The 17,761-nt window shown below is 47.6% G+C and overlaps 2 long non-coding RNA genes across 2 annotated transcripts; both read left to right on the top strand.

Moving 5' to 3' along the window:
* The first annotated feature begins 200 nt into the window (after positions 1-200).
* LOC309536566 lies at positions 201-4,777 on the top strand. The gene is made up of 3 exons (XR_014221627.1): positions 201-312; positions 4,333-4,476; positions 4,624-4,777. It is a non-coding gene; the product is annotated as an uncharacterized lncRNA (long non-coding RNA).
* Positions 4,778-13,402: 8,625 nt separating this feature from the next.
* On the top strand, positions 13,403-17,443 carry LOC309536547. Its single transcript, XR_014221606.1, has 3 exons — positions 13,403-13,721; positions 13,926-16,551; positions 17,036-17,443. It is a non-coding gene; the product is annotated as an uncharacterized lncRNA (long non-coding RNA).
* The last annotated feature ends 318 nt before the right edge of the window (positions 17,444-17,761 follow it).

The following is a 17,761-nucleotide window of genomic DNA, read 5'->3' as shown; positions in this document are numbered from 1 at the left end:
TATTTATGGTTCGCGTTGCACAAGCGCAGGTAGTTGTGATGCGGGAGGGAGAGTTTTAGATGTCTACTCGGAAGTCAGTCCCGTTAAGTTCAGTGGGGTTTACTCCAAGGTAAATAGGCTTAGGCGTGCAGCCAAAACTGTAACTGGTAACCAAGTGGGGAGGAAGGCGCTTGGGGTTGGGGTGGGGGGGAACTCTGCTGCCAAGGAACAGACTGCAACACTCCTCAATATTGTGCACGCATTTGCCTAAGAGAAAGTAGCAATGAACTCAACGGGGCTTACTTCTGAGTAGACATCCGTTGGGCTGCGTTGGTAAGGCTTTTTATAAAGCGTGGGGGAATATTTTTTTTTAAAAGCGTTTTTTGTTGCAAGGCAGTGTTGCCAATGGTTAGGTGCAATTTTTAATCGTGCTGTTTTTAGACCGCACTTGTGATGTTGTGGCCTTCAACACTGCAATCCCATACATACGTGCAGTGCTTTACTTGAGAGTAAGGACTATATCCAGTGTTGGTGGGTCCATTGGAATGAATAGACATGGTCCATTCATTCCAATAGGCCCTGCTCTTTCGAAAATATTAAAGCTTCAGAATGCATAAAACAATATTGCCGTTATTTAAAAAAAAATTATGGCTTGCTTCCTCCAAAGTGTCCTGAAGCGATTTCACAACACAATCTGCAAAAACAATGCAAAAGCACACCTGCAAAACAGGGCATTAATAATAATAATAATAATAATAATAATAATAATTCATTACCTGCCCTTCATCCAGCAGGTACCAGGACAGATTATGACAACTTAAAATTCAGAATTAAGCAACAGATTACAGTCACAGCAATCAAGGTGGCCCCTGAAAACACACGGCTCTGTGGTTAAACGCCCGGATAATAAGCTGTGTTTAATAATAATAATAATAATAATAATAATAATAATAATTTTTATTTATATCCCGCCCTCCCCAGCCGAAGCTGGGCTCAGAGTGGCTAACAACGATAAAAGTAACACATTTTACATTAAGTCACAATCAATTAATTGAAATGCATTCTAAAATCAATTCATTCTAAAATCAATTCAAAATCAAATTAATGGCAACCATTGGGCTAGAGTTCTGTGAGGATTACCAAAGGAGGGGGTCAGACTGTGCCTTGGCCAATATAACAACAATTAAAAATAGTATAGTATTTGTTTAAGGTATTTATATACTGCTTAACTATTAACATTTCTAAGCTGCGGGGGCTGAAAATTACAGAAAGTAAAATCAGCCCTACAAAACAATTACATATAGAACTGGACCTACTCAGAATAGGCCCCATTGAAGTTAACAAACATGCCTAACTTAGGCTCATTCATTCTTTTATTTCATTTTTGAGGGGGGGTAGTGAAGGCTTTTCTTTTCTTTTTTAAAAAAATCATACAAACAGAGAGAACAGTTTTAACAACAGATGAAAATTAAAAGGCAAAAACCAAAAAACAGGCATGCACAATAAGCACAGTTGCATGTGGGTTAAAATAATGAAGTCCAAGTAAAGAACATTAGTGTTAACTGATGATCAAAGGCTTATTATTATTATTATTATTATTATCATCATCATCATCATCATCATTATCATTTCATTTATTAAATTTGTATACCACCCTTCATCCGAAGATCACAGGGCAGTTTGCAGTGCCATTCATTTCAATGTGTCTACTCTGAGTAAAATAATGGCTGGCTGCAACCCTGGCTGCCACGAAGCATCCACTCTCCATATTGATCTGTGCAGGGTTTAAATCCCTTGCAGCTTTCACAGCTTAATGAGATGGGCTCCTTTCCATCCCAACCTTTCTTCTCTCTCTCTCTCTTTGGAAAAGACAAGGACATTGCACCTGCAATGTCTACCCTGGCTAGTGGAGTGGAGGAGCCAGCCGGCCTGGAACACTCTGCAGCCGGCCGCCAGTTGCTGCAGTGGAGCTGCAATGCTCACACGCGCAGCATGTCCAGAGGACACATACCCGATGAGTTAGGAGCTGCTGCAGTTACAGAAAGCTTGGGGAACTGCAGAGGTAGGTAGGAAGGAGGGGGCGTGGGCAGAGCTCCCTGGCACTCTCCGATTCCTGATCCTAAGTGAGGGGGGTTTAAATGCTGCTATAATCTCCCCTGTCCCATCTGGCTTCATTCTGCCTACCCTCACCCCAGCAAGAAGGCCTTAGATATACAAATCATTGCTACCAGTGGGACTGCAAATCAAACTTAATGCATGCCGCCAAATAATTAAGCTGAAAGTCGTCACACTCCATGCACGAATCCGTTTTGGGTTGCGGCAGAGCTTGGAGAGGTTGGTTTGGAAGGTGAATTTTCCTGCGCCTCCTAAATATTAATAAATAATAATACAACTGCTTAGAATAATTATAATGAAATAATGCATCATAACCACAAACCTCCCTCCGCAACCCCCCTGCATTTGTGGCAGGCCTTAAAATTAGTCATAGGAATCAGAATCGAGCACGGCTGGATCAGGCCAATAGCCCATCTAGTCCCATTCCTACAGTGGTCAGCCAGAGCCCGTGGGAAATTCGCAAGCAGGGTTTGAGCATGAGAACACATTCCTGTCCCGTGGCTTCCAGCAGCTGGTATGCAGAATCATTGCTTCCTTCAATCATCAAGGCAGGTCATAGCTATCATGTCTAGTACAGTGGTACCTCGGGTTACAGACGCTTCAGGTTACAAACTTTGCTAACCCATAAATATTACCTTGGGTTAAGAACTTTGCTTCAGGATGAGAACAGAAATCCTGCTGTGGCAGCAGCAGGAGGCCACATTAGCTAAAGTGGTACCTCAGGTTAAGAATAGTTTCAGGTTAAGAACGGACCTCCGGAACAAATTAAGTTTTTAACCCGAGGTACCACTGTAGTAGCCATAGGTGGGGAATGGCCTGGCTTGCTACCACGTTTTTAAAGGCCTGGTCCGCAAACAGCAGGTGAAGAGTGTAGGCTTAGCTGGCTCTCCCTTACCCCAAACTCTTTTTATTTTTAAAGAACAAAATAATTGGAGGTTTTTTAACTAGTAGAGACTCATTTGAATGGGTGAAAGTGCTAGCTAGCCAAAGAGGAGGAGGAGGAAGGAAGGAAGGAAGGAAGGAAGGAAGGAAGGAAGGAAAGAAAGAAAGAAAGAAATGTCCATGGGGCATAGGGAGCTGCTGAATACTGAGTGAGACCATTGGTCTATTTAGCTCAGCATTGTCCTGGCACAAACTGCCAGCAGCTCTCCAGGATTTCAGGTTGAGGGCAATTCCCAGCCACACCTGGAGGTGCTGGAGATTGAATTTGGGGCAGTGGGGCTTTCTGCATGCTAGGCAGCTGCTCTGCCCCATAGCTGTTGGCACTCCTACCGTATCTCTGTTTTACGGCCTCGTTTCATCATTTGAATGTTGCATTTTTGTATAATACCATTCTGAGATTTTTCAAATATTAAGTGGCTTAGAAATGCTTTTAAGTAGATCAATGTGTGTATGAACTACTGCTGACACTTAATTTTATTCTACTCTGTTGACTTTTGGGGCACTGCTTTTAAATGCACATTATGTATTTGGGATGTTGCCGTGGGCAAAGCCCTGTGAAAGCAGGAAAGATGGGTTATAAATGTTCCAAATTATTACTTGCTTCTCTGCACGCACAAAAGGTGTCTTTCAGGCGTAAAGGGTGTCTGGGTAGTAATCCTAACTTGCAGTCAAACTGATTAATTTGGAGGTGTAGCTAATGTTAATCCTACTCCTAGGAGACCCACTAAAATTGGTAGGCTGAAGTTACCCATTTCCATTAATTTCCATGAACTCATTCTGAGCAGGACTAACTTAGTAGAACTGCTGCATTAATTGACATGGGCAACTCAGCTCCACGAGTTCCAGTGGGCCTGCTCTGAGTAGGACTTAGTTGGAAACAATTGTTTGTGTTTTAGATGGGGGCCACTAATGTACAGGACTGGGGTTGGTCTAGATGACCACTGAGGTCCCTTCCAACTCTAAAATGATAGGATTCTAAGTTTTGCAGAGTAACACAAGCAGACACGAGTGTGTGTGAGCACACACAACGTTCCCATGCCCCAAGAACCTTCCTGCGACAACTATCCATCAAAAAGAAGATGTCCAGAATAGCTATGATGCATTCATTGACTAACAACACTCTCTGGCTTCCACATTTGCAGAAAACTGATGGAGGCAGAATGCTGCCTCTGACGTGGGGGTGGTTTTTGCCTTTCCATAGGAAGATGCAATCTTGCAAAGTAAGTGATTTAATATATTTAATGTCCTCCCCATTGACACCCCCCCTTTTCTTGTCTCCTGTCCCTGCTTAAGCAGCTTCTCTGAGCTTCCCTGGATGCTATCCGTGCAAGGACTCCTTCCCAGGTCCTGCCTCCTGAGCAGAAGCTTGTAACTTTTTAACAAGCATCATTCCACTGAGAGGAAGGCAGAGCTGCAGATCACAGGTCCGGGAGAAGGCAGGTAATGTGTGTGTGTGTGAAGCAAGAGTGTTTGATAACCTGACTCTGATGCAGCGTCAATTTATTTGAATTTATTTTTATTTTAAAATTATATTTCTGTAATATGCCCATGGTCTCCAGGAATCAAAACAGTTCCGTTGATTTGCAGAAATGACTCGGTTTCGGGGACCAGCCTTCCTACCCGACTCCCATGGAGAAGATTCCCAGCTGTTCCTTCAACTTTTGATTTGGAGCCGGTTGGAATTATCCTAGGGGATCCATAGAAAGAACAGCTGAATTATATTCCCGTTTCCCTAAAACCACCCTCCGGGTTTCAATATTATTTCTGATTTAAGTTGCTGTGGGTGTGGGGTGGGGATTGCATGTGTCTGCTTGAGGTTAGAGGGTGATTTGATGCTTATAATTTTTCAAAAATTTTTTTGCATGTGAAAGAAACCCGGGTCTTCCCTGGGAAGTTGCTTGCGGCATATCCATTGCATTTTTCCCTCCCCTCCCCCTTCTTTATTCTGATGCAGTCTCGCTGCAGTGGGAACTCTGGGGGGAGGAAGGAAAAAACTGCAGAGCTTTCCCCTCTCCCCCTTCCTTTCTCTGCTGCAGAAAGAGTATGCATCAGAGGGCATCCTCTTGCAGTAGAAAGCATTTAGCGAGAAGCAGCAGCAGGAGGAGGAGGGATGGTCTTCCAAGAATAATCTCTGCCTTGAATTTCATTGCTTCGCCCTTCCTCCTGCATTAGCGTGTCTCTGCTGAAATGCTTGAGAGCAGCCTATAACATTGCAGGTTGTGGGTTAGTGCAAAAAGGCCCCAACACTCTCCTTCAAATTATCTGTAGTTGGGTGGTTTAGGGCATCTTTCTCTCTCTCTCACACACACACACACACACGCCTGCTATTCAACTCTCTAAACTTGGGAATGGATCCATTACAGAATGGGGCACAGCTCTGCTCAGCTGTCTGGTCTCAGATATTAACCAGGGTTATCTTTCAGTGTTAATTTAGCAGGAAAAGCTACAGTGTTTGGGACTTTATTATGAGCAGGGTAGGAGAACTAAGGGGAATGTAATTGTGGTTTATAAAATTTGGATAGTGTGGCATCACTTGGGAATGTATCTATTATTATTATTATTATTATTATTATTATTATTATTAATAGTAGTAATAATTGCATTTTTATCTCACCTTTACCTCCAAGGAGCTCAAAGTGGCATCCATTGTTTTCCACTCCTCATTTAATTCCCACAACTACCCTGTGAGGTAGGCAAGGCTGAGAGGCAGTGACTGGCCCAAGGTCACCCAGTGAGCTTCATGTCCGTGGGGATTCGAACTTGTGTCTCCCAGGTACTTGTCGGACACTCTAACCACTACACCATGCCGGCTCTCATTGTAATGGCTCTCATTACAGATTCCTGAGTTTAATTCTGCTCAGCTGTTGAATCACATAAATAAGCCAGGATTATCCCCCAGGGTTATTTTAACTGGAAAGGCTGCTCTGTTTTGTTTTGTTGTTTTTAGTTGGGGGCAGATAACTTAGCAGGGGTTGATTGAGGTTTATAAAACCCTGCCTTTGGACTTCCTGGAACCATCTGATTGGCCACAGTCAGGATTCTCATAGAATCCTAGAATTGTGGAGTTGGAAGGGGCTGTGAGGGTCATCTAGTCCAACCCCTGCAATGCAGGAATCTTTTGCCCAACATGGGGCTTGAACCCATGACCCTGATGTTAAGAGTCTCATGCTCTATCAAGTAGGGAGCAGCAGGCTGGGTGAGATGGACCCATGGCTTGATGCAGCTGGACTCTTTCTTATGTTTAGCCACAACAGGTTCTGGGTGGCAGGTCATTGCTGAGAAATTCAAAGTTTCGTGCCTGCTCTAACTTCTCTTCCTCTTTCCTTGTGCCCCTTCTGCACAGATTAATGCATGCTTGGAAACTAATTCATTTTAGTTTTTGTTAATTCAGTTATATTTGAGGGAGGGGAGACATTCTCCAGTGACCCTTGAAAGTTCAGCCACTTTCCATTTTCCAATTTCCACTTTCCACTGACCCGACTGCAGCGCTGGGTTTAGGGTAGTGTGGGTTGTTCCCCTCCACAGGGCGCTGAGCTGAGGGGGCAAATAGCAATAATAATAATAATAATAATACCACTTATATTTACCTCGATGCATTGTTCTGGGCGCCATATTACCAAAGCCCACCCCCGCCTGATTGCTTTCAGAACAAGGAACCTGTAATTAAGAAGGCAGCAGATTCAGGCACCAGAGGAAATTGTTGTCAAAGTGAAGCTGGAGTGATTTCTCCCAAAATACAGAGAATACTAAAGAAGGATTGTGTGTTGATGGCAGAGCAGAAAGTCCTAGATTCAACCCACAGCATCTCCAGGTAGGGCTGGGATAAATACCACTGCCTAAAACTCCAGAGAACAGCTGCCGGTCAGTGTAGACAATACTGGCATACACGGACCAATGGTCTGACTTGGTATAAGACAGGTTTCCTGTGTCCTTGTGGCACTGGCATAGGTGATGTAAACTTTCTCTTCCAAATTCTTTTAGGTGTGTTTTTATCCCTTGATCAATGCAGAGGCTGCACCCCTGCTTGCTGCACTCACCCACCTCCATCATGCCATTCTCCCTACGTTCACCCACTCCCATGCCATGTTGTGGAACCTGCCCTCTCTTTTGCTCCCTTGTCCCACCCAGTCCAGGATTGCTATGACAAATCCTCCAGTGGGGCCTGCTTTCTGACTTCATACAAATCCTTCAGTTGGGGGCTGTGCAATGAAAGCCTTACGTTTTTTATGTACATAGGAGCATGTGTGTGTGTGTGTATTTTGGCCATTTTGCATTAGGAGCTGCTTTAGACCAGGTCACACTGCTTGTCCATCGAGCTCAGTAATGTCTGCTCTGACTGGCAGCAGCTCTCTAGAGTCCTAGGGTATGTTTGCATTTCCAGCTTAAAACACAGCAAGGTCATTTTGCACAGTGTTCTTCACATCACACAGGGGATGGGGATGGCTTAACCTGACGCGCATGAACTTTTTGGTTCCCCACCCCCGGCCACCTTTCTCTGGGAATTCCTATTCCTGAAGCTGTCATCTGAGCAGGCCTACTCATTTGTGCATGTGCAACAGCTGTTGGAATATGTTCACATTACCACTTACTCCACATCCAGCTTTCTAGTCAACTTTTAATTTATTTTTTTAAATTGCATTTATAATCCCACCTTTTTCTCCAGGTGAGCTCAAGGTGAAGTAAATGGCTCTCCCTTTCCTCGTTTAATTCCCACAACAACTCTGTGAGGCAGGTTAGGCTGAGAGGCAGTGACTGGCCCAAAGTCACCCAGTGAGTTTCATGGCTGAGTGGGGATTCGGACCCTGGTCTCCCAGGTTCTAATTCAACACTCTAACCGTTACACCACACTAGCTCTGGGTTGTTTTTTTTTAATTAAAAAATGCACCAGTATTTTGTAAATAAACGCCTTACCACATATGCATCCCCTCAACTGCTTCTACAGTGGTACCTCGGGTTACATACACTTCAGGTTACAGACTCCGCTAACCCAGATATAGTACCTCGGGTTAAGAACTTTGCTTCAGGATGAGAACAGAAATCGCGCAGTAGCGGTGCGGCGGCAGCGGGAGGCCCCATTAGCTAAAGTGGTGCTTCAGGTTAAGAACAGTTTCAGGCTTTTTTTTACAGTCTAGTGGTGTATAAGAAACAAGTAAACAAACAAACAAACAAACAAACAAACAGGATTGATATGGATTGATACAAATTGAGTCAATGGGTCCCTTGGATGGTGCTGGACTCTCCTTCACTGAAGGTTTTTAAGCAGAGGTTGGGTGGCCATCTGTCATGGATGCTTGAGTTGAGATTCTTGCATTGCAGGGGGTTGGACTGGATGACCTTCAGGGTCCCTCGTGGTCTATGATTCTGTGATATGGATTGCCTTGAGTACATGCAGCTTCCAAAAGTAGCAGCAGTGGGAGTGCACTGGATGCAGAGCAAGCAGAAATGCGAACAGATACTCAAAGAATCTTCCCCATTACCTGCGCTGTAACCTTTTTAATTAGAGATGCTCAAGGATTGATCCTGGGGCCTTCTGTATGCAGAGCAGGTGCTCTCCCACTGAACTACAGTCCGTTCCCTGTTCCTTTGGCTTTCTAGGAATACAAATGCATGGAGGAAGGTTGTACAGGGATGTGCTTCAGCAACTGTGACTTTCATTCCAGTGCAATAGAAACCAAATTACGGTACCTGTGCTGCGTACAGTTACAGAGAATGTATGTATGACTAGCTAACGCAGCCTGGGCAGCAATTTTATTTTTTAAAAAAATAGAAATGGTGGCAAGCTCATTTGCCTGCATCCTCCCACTCTCCTATTGCTGGCAAATGGAATCATTTCCCTGCCGTTTTCCAAATCATTGCCTCTCTTTTCTGGCCTGATCACATGCATTGAAAGCTGCCTTTCAGGATTGCCTACCTCAGAGGTTGAGCTTTTCTAGCCTCTGGGCAATCCTTTGAGGGCCATGTGCCAGTGGTGGGCAGGGCCAGAGGGAAAAGTGGGCGGAGCAAGGTGTGTGAAACACCTGAGATGAGGGCAAAAACATCTGAGATGTGAATAAGGGCCTGGGGAGAGCTATGAGGGCCAGATAGAGAAGCCAGGAGGGCCACATTTAAACCCTGGCCTGGGCCTGAGATTTTGCCCTCCATGTCTCCAGGATTTCAGACAGTCTTTTCCCAGCCTGCCCTGGAGAAGCCAGGGATTGAACTTGGGGCCTTCTGCATGCAGAGCAGATGCTCTGCCACTGAGCTACAGCCATTCGCTTAAGATACAGGAACAGAGAAAGCTGCCTTATACAGAGTCAGAATTGCAGGTGGGGAGTTTTCCCCATGAGGTTCCTGTCTCCCTACATTCCCCTCCCAGAGCTGGTTTAGCAGTCAGTCCCTCCTTCCCAGGAAACTCTGGGAACTGCAGCTCTGTCAAGGGACTAGGGGTTCCCCTACAACTCTCGGCAATCTTAACAAACTACAGCTCCCAGGATTCCTTGGGGGAAGCAGTGACTGCGTAAAGCAGCACCCCAGTGCTTTCAATGGACATGGCCTCAGTCGCATTCAGAGCAGGCCTCTTGAAATGGATGGACCTCTGCCAGCCATGCCCATTCATCTCAATGGGTTTTTGCACTGAGCAGTGCTGACGCTGGAGACCTCCTGAGGAATCCACTGCTCCCTTAATCCTGGAGAGAGCAGAACTCCCTTCATTTTTTTTCTGCGGTTCCGCGGCATCCCTTGCAATAAACTTCTCGGCTCATGAATCAATCTCCCCCCTGCCCCCCCCTGCCCACTTAGAGAGGGATTGCCCGTCATACCACCATTGCCTTGCTCGGCCACTTCATTTATTTCTGAGTTTATTGATTCTCTCCCCTTCATAACTCAACGTGTGGCACGTTCCCCTGGCTCCGCTACCCAGCACTGCAGCAAACGTGCATTTTTGTAAATCATTCGCTCTCCCCCTCCCAGCCCATCTCTGCAAGGCGTGGGCATCTGGTCGGCAAAGGAGGGCAGTAGGTGCAACAAAGAGGGAGCCTTCTTGACTAATTGTGAGCCGTTTGGCTTGGGAAGGACCACAGCTTAGCTTTAGAGCATCTTCCTTGCATGCAGAAGCCCCAGGTTCAATCCAGTGTCTCCAGGCAAGGTTAGGAAAGACTGTATCCGTGGAGAGCTGCTGCCAGTAGGGCTGGGCGATATAGCGTCCAAAACCAGTTTGAAGTTCACATTGCGAATCACAGTGTGTGTAACGGCTAGGCGATATCTGGTTTTCAACATCATGATAACCCACCAGCTAAACACTGCAATGTTATCGCCAGCTAAATCTCACAGTATCACCAGCTAAACATTGCAATCTACCACAATGTCTGAAATAAGGATGGAACTATACAGAGGTGAACAGGACAATGTCCTGGCAACTGCTACTATTTAGGGGTCTAAAACAAATAAATGACAATATTATCAATAATCAAACACTCAGTTTCATCACCAGGCAAGGCAAAATGCATCCCAACAGAACTTTTGGGTTTGGGTTTGGCTACCAAATGGTGGTATTCAGGACAATCTAAAGTACGTCAATGAGTGATAGTGAATACAAATAATCTGAGACTGCCAGCAAACTTCCTAGGAGGTAGAAGCAGCAGTGGCAGAAACAGCTTGCCATGACTGTCATATGTTTCGGCAGTAGCGGTGACAACCTGCAAGGCCTTGCAGTGGTGGCACAATCAGTGTACGCTGGAGGCACTGTCCCCGTGTCCCAATCCCCAGCCCGGCGGCGCAGTTGGTCAATGTTCTGGTGCCATATCTGTCCACAGTCCAAAGCCACCTGATATGACTTTGGCCCTGTAACCCCAACCACCACAGCCGGCACCCAGGGAACCTCCCCCGCATAATTCCGGGCAAATACCTTCTCTCCTGGAATGAAGACACGTGGCGCGCTAGCGCAGCCTGGGGAATCTTTCACTCCAAAATCTGGGTGCAGTCGGTCAAGAGTAGATTACAGACGGCAGCCCATCAAAAGTTCGGCCAAGCTCCAGCCTGTTGTTGTGCACAGGGTGATGTGTTGTACAAACAGGTACTCAGCTACCCTATCCCATACGTGCCAAAGCTTCTTTAGCCAAGCAAACCATTCACTCTGCCCGACTGTTGCTGGCTGGATGAAATGAGGCTGTCAGAGCGTGGCGGATGCCCCGGCCAAGGAGGTAGCGCTCAAATGTACTTGCCGTGAATTGGGCTCCATTGTCCGATACGAGAATGTCTGGCAACCCATGTGTGGCAAAAAGCCTCTGCAGCACTCAGGTAATGGCTTCTGAGGTGGTGGAGGACATTAAAACCACCTCCATTCGAATACGCGTCCACTACCACCATAAAAGTGTATCCATGGAAAGGCCCTGCTAAATCGATATGCACCCTTGACCATGGTGCCTTGGGGGGGTCTCCCATGAGTTCCCACGATGCACAGGTGGATCAGTACTTGACTCCTGGCATGCCTGGTGCAATTCAACCCAGGATGCAATGGCCTTGCCCATGCCCAGCCACCAAACAAAACTGCGTGCCAATGCCTTCATGCGCACAATTCCTGGGTGCCCGACGTGGAGCGCATGAAGGACTCGCTGACGAAGCTTGGTTGGAATGATGACCTGGTCTCCCCATAGGAGACACGCACGGTGAGCTGAGAGCTCGTGCTGCTGTTGAGTGAAAGGCTGGAACTCCGGATCAGTTGACCACCCTCTCCACACCCAGTTGAGAACGCGGCTGATGGTGTGATCCTTGGAAGAATGGAGAGCGACGTCAGCTGCTGACAGAGGAAATGCAGGCAGTTCCTCAGTCAGGAGTACCGCTGACGAAGGCGCCGGATCTTCACCCAGCGTCAGCAAAGGCCAGCGGCTAAGTGCATCGGCGTGCCCTGACAACTTGCCTGGTCGGTATAGGAACCGATAGTTATAAGCCACGAGGAAAACAGTCCAGCGTAGCATTCGTGGCAATAAAATTGGAGGGGTTGGGCGGTCACCAGTCAGAATACCCAGAAGAGGTTTGTAGTCTGTGATGAGGTTGAAAACTCTGCCATAGAGGTATTCGTGAAAACGCTTAACTCCTGCCACGAGTGCCAGTGCCTCCTTGTCAAGCTGACTATAGTTCCTTTCTGCTGACAACAAGGTTTTCGAAAAGTATGCGATGGGAGCCTCTCTGCCATCAGGGAAAACATGGCTGAGAACGGCCCCAACACCGAAAGGTGAAGCATCACAGACTAGGATGAGAGGACGCTCCTCGTTGTACTAGACAAGGAGGGAGTCTGACGTTAATAGTGTCTTTACAGCCACAAAGGTAGCGACTTCCTTGGGGCCCCATGACCACAACGCCTTTTTGTCCAGCAGTCGATGGAGGGGCTCAGCGATGGTCACTTTGTGTGGCAGGAACATGTTATAGAAGTTCAATAGACTTAAAAAGGCCTGCAAGTCATTCTTGTTTTGTGGTTTGGGAGCCTGTTGTATAGCTTTGATCTCTGCTTCTGTGGGGTGAATACCGGAGCTGTCAACCAGGTATCGCAGGAACTCGACTTGTGGTACAGTGATCTGGCATTTTCCCCTCTTTGAGACCTGCTTCTTGGAACCTTGTCAGGACAGCCCGCAGCTGATCCAAAAGCTGTTGTGTTGTTTCCGCTGAAATGAGCACGTCATCGAAGTAAGGTACGACGCCAGGCAGACCCTGTAGGAGCCGCTCCATTAAGCTATGGAAAATTCCTGGTGCCACGCCGACTCCAAACTGCAGCCGACAACAACGGAAAGTCCCATGGTACGTGTTGATCATCTGTGCCTTGGCAGTGGTGTCATCTACCGGCAGCTGCTGGTATGCCTGAGCAAGGTTGAGTTTCGCAAAAACCTTGCCCTCTCCTAGTGAGTATAGTAAGTGTTGGACGACAGGGACAGGGTACGCGTGCTGTTGGAGCTCCTTGTCTATCGTGCACTTATAGTCAGCACAGATGCGCACGGATCCCTCAGGCTTGATGGACGTCACGATGGGAGTCTCCCATTTAGCTTTGCCTACGGGTTCCAGGACCCCCTGTGCGATCAGCTTGTCTAGTTGTTCATCCACCTTAGGCTTGAATGCAAATGGTACGCGTTGAGGCTTGACTCTGATGTGTGTGATTAGCGGAGCGAGGTTAAAGGATATGGGCAACCCCACATACTGTACCAAGGTTCCATCGAACACTTCCAAAAACTCTGTGATGATGGTGTCAATTTCTGACTGCAAAACGCTGTGGATGCCTGTAACTTCCAACCCCAGGGACGCAAACCAGTCCAGTCCCAGCAGGCTGGGCCGATTTTCATCGACCACGACTAACTTCAGCGGTCCCAAAAAGTCCTTGAAGGTCACTTCCCCAACTGTCAGCTCAGCCTAGCAACGGCAGTTGGTGAGGGTGTGGCAGTCCTTGTTAGCATATCTTGCCTTCTTGTTTCCCGGTGTCGGTAGCATATCTGCTGGAGTAGACGAGCTGCAAACCCTCGCAATATGACCCTTATGCGAACAACGCCAACAGGTGGCGTCCTTGAAACTGCATTTGGACCGAGGGTGGTTGCCACTGCAACCCGCAGTCTGATTGGTCCATCGTTCGCCGTTTGACCTTTCCACGTTCCTGCTTGATGCGGCAAACATCATCCTCTTCATCTGAGCAGCCCTCAGATTCGCTGATCTCTCCATGGTGGACCGAGGTTGGCTTCTTTGAAATTGTTGAGCTGTTGGCCTTGCAGATCTCCGCTGTTGACTGTTTCGCTGCCTCTGCGGCTTGAGCTTCTTTGATGGCCTGTTTGAGAGTGAGATTGGACTTGGCAAGGAAATGGCACTGTAGTTTCTCGTCCCTCACACCGCACACGATTCGATTCATCAGGGCATCGTCCAAGTCCCAGAATTCACAGTGGTATGCAGCTTTCCTGAGGGCCGATAAGAATTCACTGGTTGTCTCCCCCTCAGTTTGGATTTGATGATGGAACACGTGACGGGCAGCAATTCTGGACACCTTGGGTGCGTAGTGTCCCTTGAGTTTCTCCGTCAGTGTATCCCAAGCTGCAGCCTACACCGCAAGAGCCCTAGCCGTCTTGAAAACTTCTCTTCCGATTGTCCGTCAAATCGGTGAAATCACTTGCCTCAAGGTAGCATTCGAACCGAGCGATATAAGACTGCCAGGACTCGGTTTCTGGCGAATACAGGGATAGAGGCAGTAGCGATGCCATGTTTTCTCGGTGCTGGTTGAATGGTGAGGGATGGACGCTAGCCTCAGCAATATTTCAGTTCTTGAGTGTTCAGCTCAGCAGTTCAGCTCTGGCTGTGTCTTGTTTCATCCAATCCCATCTTCGTCGCCAGTGTTGAATAGTGAAAATGATGGACGAAGGACACAGCTCTGTTGGATTCACAGCTCTTTATTACAGCAGTTAGAACTGCTCCTGGAATCAGACTGCAGCCTAGCTGGTTGCTTTATATAATACTAAGTAACTTGTAACAGTAACAACTCACAACTAGCTAACCAATCAGTGAGCGACAGTTTTCAATCCTTCATTTGCATACTGGTGGCCCTGAGTGAGAATTGCAACTAATCTTAATACATAACAGTGGCAGTTGTAACGGTGACAGAAAGTGGTGACAGTAGTGGCGGCAGCCTGCAAGGCCTCGAGGCAGTGACAGGCAGTGGTGGCGGCCTGCAAGGCATCGTGGCGGTGGCAGGAGATGGCGGCAGTAGCTGTGGCAGCCTGTGAGGCTTCCCAGAGGTGACACAGAGTGATGGCAGCAATGGCACTCTGCAAGCCTTTGCATTGGCGATGGGATGTGGCGGCAGTAATGGCAGACTATGAAGTCTTGTGGCGGTGATAGAGAGTGACAGCAGTAGTGGCAGTGGCTTGCGAGGACTCGCGGCAGTGCTGGGAGGTGGTGGCATTAGCGACAGCAGCCTGTGAGGCCTCTCAGCAGAGGCCTGCAGCAACTTGCAGCAATGACAGGAGGCGACAGCAGTAGCCGCATCCTGCGAGGCCTTTTGGTGGCGACAGGAAATGGCAGCAATAGCAGTGGTAGCCTGCAAGGCCTCGTGGCAACACAAGCAATGGGCTTTGCGAGGCCTCACCATGGTGACAATAAGTGGCAGCGGCCAGCAAGTCCTCCTGATGGTAGTGGGAAGTGGTGACAGAAGTTGCAGCAGCCTCCTTCAGCAAAGCCTTCAGGCCACCTCTGCTTCTGCCACCGTTTCCTGCCGCAACTGCAAGACCTTGCAGGCCACCAGTACTGCTGCCACCATGACAAGGCCTCGCAGGCTGCCTTTGCTTCTGCCGCCTAGCAGGCCTGCTGGTAGTCTGGCAGTCCCAGAATATTTGTATTCACTATGACTCATCGCTGTACTTTGGATTGGCCTGAATACCACCATTTGGTAGCCAAGCTCCAAACCAAAAGTCTCATTTGGATGCATTTTGGCATGCCTGCTGCTTAAAGTGACCATGAGATGATTGATAATATCATTTATCAGTTCAAACATGATGTCGATTTCCTCCCCCTCGTATCTCTAATATTTCCTCTGACGTAACGATTGGCACATATGCCCTTCTGGGTATGCTTTCTCGTCTTGGAGGTGCTGGTGGAGCCTGTGGAGTACAGGCTGGTTTTGAAGCGGGGTTGGGTCTGTGTAGAGACATTTTTTCTAGATCCGCCTTGCTCCCGATTCTGCTCCCCATTACATAAATGTTTGGCAGTTGGGGGAACCCTGAAGGAGAAATTTTATGTCTTGATTGTTGTTCCTTTTAATTTTTTTCCTGTCTTTTCATCTTCATGCAGGGGAGACTGGGCCAAAGGGGAGGCCGGCCGGCCTGCCAAGCACCCAGGGTGATGCTGAGCTGCTCCTTGTGCCACGCGCGGGTAAAACAGGGTGGCAGCGCTGCCATTGTCCCGCTCGCTCCACTTTTGGGGGCAGCAGAGGCTTTTCAGAGGGGGATTGGGTCCCGAAGGGGGTGCACAGGACATGCAGCGGCCTTAGCAGGCCTCCTCAGCAGCCCGGAAAGTCGGCCTATGTGAAGAAAATTCATTTATCAGTTTTAGACCCTTAAGTAGTAGCAGTTTCCAGGTCATTGTCCTGTTTGCCTCTGTGTAGTTCCTTATTTCAGATATGGTGATATATTGATGTATTGTGATTTTTTAGCTGGTGATATATCATGATATTGAAAACCAGTTATCGCCCAGCCCTAATATAGAGTTGGAAGGAAACTGGAGGGTCATCTAGTCCACCCCCTGTAATGTTGTTGTTGTTGTTGTAGATCAGAGGCTGACAACTTCTAGCCTGTGGGCTTAATCAGGCACCTGTCAAACCTGGGCTGCAGGTAGAAGGGGGCATAATAGGGCTCTGGATCCAGTTCCCCACCTCTGTTGTGCAACTTCATTATTATTATTTCAAAAAGGTTTGTCACATGACAAATCTTAAGAATCATGAATTGTGCAGGATGTTTATGTTAGCCAGATTTAATATGTTTCCCTCGATTATAGTGAGAGGAAGATATTTAGCTCTCCCCAGTGGCGTAGCGTGGGGGGTGCCAGGGGTGCCGTCCGCACCGGGCGCAACATCTGGGGGGCGCGCTCGCTGCCTCCGGAGTCTCCGAAGAGCCTCCGGCGCAGGCTGTAGCAGAGCCCCATGTCTCGTGGAACCGGCGAGCTGTGTGCGCGCCCGGGCTGAAGGCGTCCGGCAGGCAGCGGCTCTCAGCCCCGCGCGTCAGGGCCACGGAGGACGCGCCAGGCAGCCCCTCTTCACAGCCCCGCCTCCGCTGCTGCTGCTGCAGTTGCTGGGCCATGTTGCATTTTCCTCGCCTCTCTGCCCCCCTCCTCCTCCGGGCAAGCGGCGTGGTTTGGGCGGCAGCGCCAGCGGCAACTCACCTCAGATCGGCAGGTTAGGGGTTAGGGGGGGCGCGCAAATTACTTGCCTTGCCCCGGGTTAGGGGGCGCAGATTACTTGCCTTGCCCCGGGTGCTGACAACTCACGCTACGCCGCTGGCTCTCCCAGAATCAGAGAGTCTCTGCAAGTGTAGTAAACAGGAACCTGATACTATGGAGCATATTTTCTTTTCTTGTGATTTTGGCATTTATGCCAGAATACAATTATTAGAGGCCTTACAACTAAATAGGCTGCCTTCTACACTACCAACGGTTCAGAACCTGCTTTCGGACAGTAATGATCTAATTCCTTTAATAGTGGCCGAATTTTTGAGTACTGTCCATGTAGAAAGGCTGGGCCGTTATAAAGAGATTTAGTGGTTGTATTGTATTATTTATGCAAATTGATTTTCTCTGGAGTTAAAGATCTGACTGGGACAAACCTTGTTATGTTGAGCTTGTATTTTGCATAATTTTTATACTGTGTCTGTTTGATAATGTGTGGTTTGCTATGCCTAATAAAGGATATTTGATTTGATTATTATTATTTTAAAAAATAAGTTGCTCCAAGCATTGCTCTTGCAACTGGAGGAAGTGTTTCCAAACTATATCAGAAAAGAAAGGGACAAGAAGTGGATTACTGAGCAATCTCAAAGGAGTTTACAAAAAAAAAAAAACCTGTCAGTAATAAAAGAGTTTAAAACTACTGTTTAAAACATTTAAAAAATAAGATTCAGATGGCACAAAAAGGAATACAGTGAAGGTGTCTGTCTACCTGATTTCATAGGCAGGGAGTGCTGTGAGTGCTGCCACACTAAAAGACCAACTTCTTACAAATGCAGAATGGGTATTATGG

This window comes from Podarcis vaucheri (genome assembly GCF_965113315.1).
Source record: "Podarcis vaucheri genome assembly, chromosome: 7".
In the NCBI taxonomy this organism is placed as follows: Eukaryota; Metazoa; Chordata; class Lepidosauria; order Squamata; family Lacertidae; genus Podarcis; species Podarcis vaucheri.
This window is presented reverse-complemented; position numbering and strand designations above follow the sequence as displayed.